The 5,503-nt window shown below is 36.9% G+C and overlaps 1 pseudogene; it reads right to left on the bottom strand.

The window, feature by feature from the left end:
• Nucleotides 1-1,356: 1,356 nt before the first annotated feature.
• Nucleotides 1,357-5,503, bottom strand: part of LOC107755796 (uncharacterized) — a 6,052-nt pseudogene continuing 1,905 nt past the window's right edge.

Below are 5,503 nucleotides of genomic sequence, written 5' to 3'. Positions count from 1 at the left end.
GATGATTAACCAAATTTCAGCCAGTAATCTATTTATATCCAGAAGAACCGTGGCAACGTATCCAAGACGTCTGAAGAAACCTACCTGCAAAGCTACAGTACTGTGAAAAGTTTTAGGCACTTGAGTAAAAATGCTGTAAAGTGAGGATGCTTTCAAAAATAATGTCCTAAATAGATTTTATTTATCAATTATTTTATCTTAACTAAATCAAATCAACACAAGGGTCTAAATAAAATCAAGGGTGTGACCACCCATTGCCTTTAAAACGGTTTGCCTGAGGCACACTTGTGCATAGTTTTCAGGTAGCTTTGCAGGTAGGATTCTTCAGGCATCTTGGAGACGTTGCCACAGTTCTTATGGATTTAGTCTGTCTCAGTTTTTTTTTTATTCTTCATGTCATTCCAGACAGACTGGATGATGATCAGATCAGATCTCTGTGTGGAGCACTGGCTGCTGTCAGACTCCTTATGCATACAACAATCTCACTGGATTATTACAATAAATGGTGAAAGGAATGTTTGGAAATGTAAACTGATACTTTCTACTGACACACTACAGCAAAAGATAGAAATAACTGGCTTAAAACTGTTTTTTTTTTTTTGTTGGTGAAAATACTAATGGCCTAAGACTTTTGCACAGTAGTGTGTGTGTGTGTGTGTGTATATATATATATATATAGAGAGAGAGAGAGAGAGAGAGAGAGAGATTTGTTTTTAAATAGAGTGTTATTATTTTTCTATGGATACTACTGTATTCATAAAACCACTTTGGGTCAACATCTGTTGTGTTAAATGTGCTCTATAAATACAATTTGACTTGTTTTTTGACATTATACATAAGACAGTGAATCTGATGTTAATGTGTTTTGTTTAATTATAGCTAATTATTTATAAACAATATAATTCCAAGAAAAAAAGATGCAACCTCAAAAGTAACTGAATTAAAACACATGAAAGAACTATAGAATAACGAAATACATAAAAAAATAATTTAAATTAATGCTTTTATTAAAGTGACTTCAAAAATGAAGAACATCACATGCAATTTATCATACAAGAAAACACAGTATACACAGTCTGAAAAGACCAACAATTAAATCATTAACAAATTTCACCAAGATACTTGTTTATACGGTTTCAAAAATTTTATTTAAATTAAATGTACCACTTAAATGATTAAAATATCATTAAAAGTAATGAATGGTAAGCTAATTCACAATTTTTCTGAAGAGATTAAATATATTCCATAATTTCATGATGGAACTTTATCAAATTATTTTTAAGTGAATTATTTTCATTTATTAATCAGCATCAGTTCTGCTTTTTCTTCTTGTATTATTTGGATTTGTTGAATTCATTATTTTTTACCAGTGAAAAAACTCACAAATTGGTTTACTTTTTGCCCAGTGAAATTCCTCACATGATCTAAAGCCCCCTTATTGTTCTGTTGTTCTCCAGCTTTCCTCAGATCCTCCAGGTTCTTCATCCATTCATCTTTTCCCTCCTCCTTCAGTCTGGGAATCAAGAAATCCAGATGTTGAAGAGTGAAAGCGCTGTCTGCTCTTAATGCAATCTTAGACAGATTCATGATGGTCATATAAGCTTCATGCAGCAGGTCAGACTTTTCCTTTTTATTCTTCTCCAGGTCGCTGTTCAGTTTTTCTTCGACTTCTGTTTTTTTCTCAGAATCTTTCATGTTATGTTTTTTGTCAAAACGAAGCATGGCTTTCAGCTCATAAAATGTCATAGTGACATCTTTTGTTTTTTTCACATATTTTTTGTTCTCTTTGACATGTTCGCTTGGAGGACACTTCTTTGAACAGACAGTGCATTTATTGTTTTCCATGACTTCACACTGTTCAGGATCTGTTGCCCACCAGCAGCCCTCCAAATGACAGTTTTCCTCACAAGTGGAGCAGCAGGTCGCGTTGCTGTTCCACCACCATTCATTTTCAATGAAAATTTTTTCTTTGAAAACTCTCTTGACTATAAACTCAAAGTTTTCATCTTTCTCAATCTTGTCTCTGTTCTTTCTGACGACTTCCTGAATCTGATTCAGTTCTTCAGCTTTTAACTCCTTCTCAAAGATTAGATCTCCATCAGATTAGAGACACAGGCCTCAAGTCGTCTTCGCTCTTTCAGAACATCTAATGTCATCTGAAGACTTTTTCTGTTCTTTTCGTCCAGGCGTGTGAAGAACTCATTCATGCTTTTGTCTCCCATTTTCCAGGCTGATTTCAAAACGTCCTCATACCGTTTGATTCTCTTCTCTTTCTGTCGGTTGTTGAATAAGAAGTGAACAGGTTCATTGTCTTCATCTTTTCTGCAGGGTATTTCTGCTTTCTTAATGGCACTGAGAGCATCTGTTGGAGGTCCTCCATCTGACTGTGTGAGTAGAAACACTATGTTGTTCTCTATATCTCTACCAAACAGAGACAGAACTGAGTGAAATATGTAAAACTCCTTTCCAGAGAGTCGATTTTGAGACGCCTTCATCACAAAACACACTGCATCAATATAATGAATCCCATCCTCATCTGAGAATAATCTGATCAGATATTCAGAAATCTCTCTGTCTTTCTCGTATCCTTCAGTGTCTGCGTATCCTGGAGTGTCAATGATGGTCAGAGATGTTGGGTTTTCTTCAACAAACACCTCATAAACAGTGATCGCAGATGTCTGGGATTGTGTTTGATCTTCATGTTTTTCTTCTTCTGTGATTTGGTAAAACTCATCATCCTCAAACTTCACTCCCAGTAAGTAGTTGATCATGGTGTTGATGAGGGTGGTTTTCCCAGTGCCGGTTTCTCCCACCATCAGTATGACTTTGTTCTGCTTGTTTTTGTCTCTTCTTCCATATGTCCATTGTCTGACCTTTTTATTCATCCCATCAATATATTTTCTTTCTGTGTTCAGTTGGTAACGTGCTGGAGGACCTGCTTTTGTTAGAGTGGCATCATAACGTGATCTGCTAAAGAGAAAATTGATTTAGCATCAATATTATTATTTCAATCAGCTATCTATTAGTATAAAAGTGCCTGTTTCAGGGCAGTTGTTATGACTTTTAATGTTTTGTTTTTTTCAACAGCTTTTCAAATTAATGAAATCAATACATATTAAGCAAGGTTTGAAATTAGCTTTTTCACTTAACCATAGACCAGCAAGTTATGGGCCATTGAGAACTTCTACAAGCCAAAAAAAAAACAAGTATATCAAAATTACCAATTGCTCTCTAATCTCTCTCGCGCTACTTTGATGTCGGTCTGATGGTGATGATCCGCTTCAATGGACCATTCATAAAGAGAACCACTTCTGAATGATTCAGCCACTTGAACGAATCGGATGAATGAATAAATGACTCGATGACTTAATCATCACCACCTACTGGCAGTTTTAGTATATTATTTAGAGTATCATTTCATTAAATAAATAATTTCATATAATAATAATAGTAATAATACAATATTTAAAGTATAGTTCACCCACCCAAAAATGAAAATGTTATCATCATTTCCTCACCCTCATGGTCCAAAAGAGGTATATGTGATCAATTGTATATTTCTTTCTGAAGCTACTTTTTGTAATGTCTGTTTGATGCTTTACACAACCATGACTTTAAATTATCTTTTGGGAGTTATCTTATTATTCTTATTAACTTATCATCTTTCTCAGCCAGAATTGATGTGCAATTTATTTGCGATTAATTAGATTAATTAATCGCCACATCATGTAATTAATTAGATTAAAAATTGTAATCGCTTACCAGCCCTAATTTAAATATATTTATTCTTAGATCTGATTCTGAATCATTTTATGGCTTTTAGATTTACAACAGTCAATTATAGTTTGTGGATACCATTAACATAAAATAGAAATAAATAACATAATTCTCTATGACTTAACCTATTTATTTTGTTTGTAATTTCCAAATATAGCTTGATCCTAAATGTGTGTTTAATGGCAACATGTTGCTGACTAGTGGACAGGCCCTGGCTTCCGGCTTCGCTACCGTTCGGACGTTCTTGCTTACTGCTCTGCGCTTTGCTCCCTATTTCTGTACTTTTCTTTGATTTTTCTAAGATTTTTACTTCAGCAGATCAGCACAGTGCTCAAACAACATATTTTTGGCACAAACACTAAAACTAAAAACTCTCTGGGACTGGAATAATACCACGAAAAAGAAAACTTTTGCCTCCCACTGCCAGCAGCTTACATTCCGGAGAAGGGAAAACACAGCTGCCCACATTCAAACAGAAGAGAAAGAAAATGCCTCCTGTTGAATCTACTTGCTGCATGAACTACTGCAAACTTCTACAAAGGATTACGGCTCTTGAAACAAAGTTACTTGCTGGACTTCCAAAACAGGCAGAACACTCAGCAGACCATTGTCACGGACCCCCTCAGCATACAGCCGGTGAGTCCCATGAACCTAGTCAATCTCAACAGTTTATACCAAGTGTAGAGGAACAAGCCGAAACTGATTGTCACACTAATCGATGACACAAACAGGGAGCGAGACCCAAAGGCACTCGAGACATCAGATTGTCACGAGTTTCTCGTATTGCTGCCGTAGCATCCTCTACCCCAGATATGGCTATGACAAGGCTTGTGAACACTGGTATTCTACCACCCCCTATACATCTTGAAAACAGATTTGAAGCATTAATGAATGCGGGTGAGGAATCCCCAAATGTGATTAAACATGGATCGGATCAGCCAGCAGCTAACATCGCTACTAACAGACGCTCAAGGTCGAGCAGACAGCGGCTTTCAGCTCAGAGCGCAGCCGAGCCCAGGACTCTGATAGTGGGCGACTCCATTATCAGAAACATCAGTAGCAGAAATTCAGCAACTTTCTGCTTTCCTCAAGCAACAGTTTCTGATTTGAACAAGGAACTTCGGAAAATTCTAATGAAGCACAAGACTGCAAATCGAATCATCATCCATGTGGGGAAGAATGATATTCGGAAAGAGCAGTCAGAACTCCTTAAGAAGGACTTCATTGAACTCTTTGAAACACTTCGAAGACTTAAAGTTCAGTCGTTCATCAGTGGGCCACTCCCAGCAAGAGGAACTAATATGTTTTCACGTTTGCTTGGGCTGAACACATGGCTACAAAGAATCTGCAGCTTAAAAGGAGTCAATTTCATCGATAACTTCAATCTTTTCTGGGGCCATAGACAACTGTTTAAACTGGATGGCCTCCACCTAAACAAACTTGGTGCAAGAGTGCTAAAGGACAACATCTACTTCTCCATCCGTCATCCTTCAGTAGTGTGTGCCAAACTACTCAACCTGAATGGCACACACACACCTGGACAGAGTATGAGTGACCACAGGACTTCATATCAGCTTCCGAGTCATCAGGGTTCACAGGGTTCACACAAAACAAGGGGAGTCTGCTTTTAGTTATTATGCCGCCCGCAGTTGGAATCAAGTGATCAGAGAGATCAGATGTGCTAAAACATTAGTCACATTTAAATGCAGACTCCAAAGTCATCTGT

Source organism: Sinocyclocheilus rhinocerous, unplaced genomic scaffold, assembly GCF_001515625.1.
Source record: "Sinocyclocheilus rhinocerous isolate Xijiao unplaced genomic scaffold, SAMN03320098_v1.1 scaffold4307, whole genome shotgun sequence".
NCBI lineage: Eukaryota > Metazoa > Chordata > Actinopteri > Cypriniformes > Cyprinidae > Sinocyclocheilus > Sinocyclocheilus rhinocerous.
Note: the sequence above shows the minus strand (reverse complement) of the source record. Positions and strands in the feature narration are given on the sequence as shown.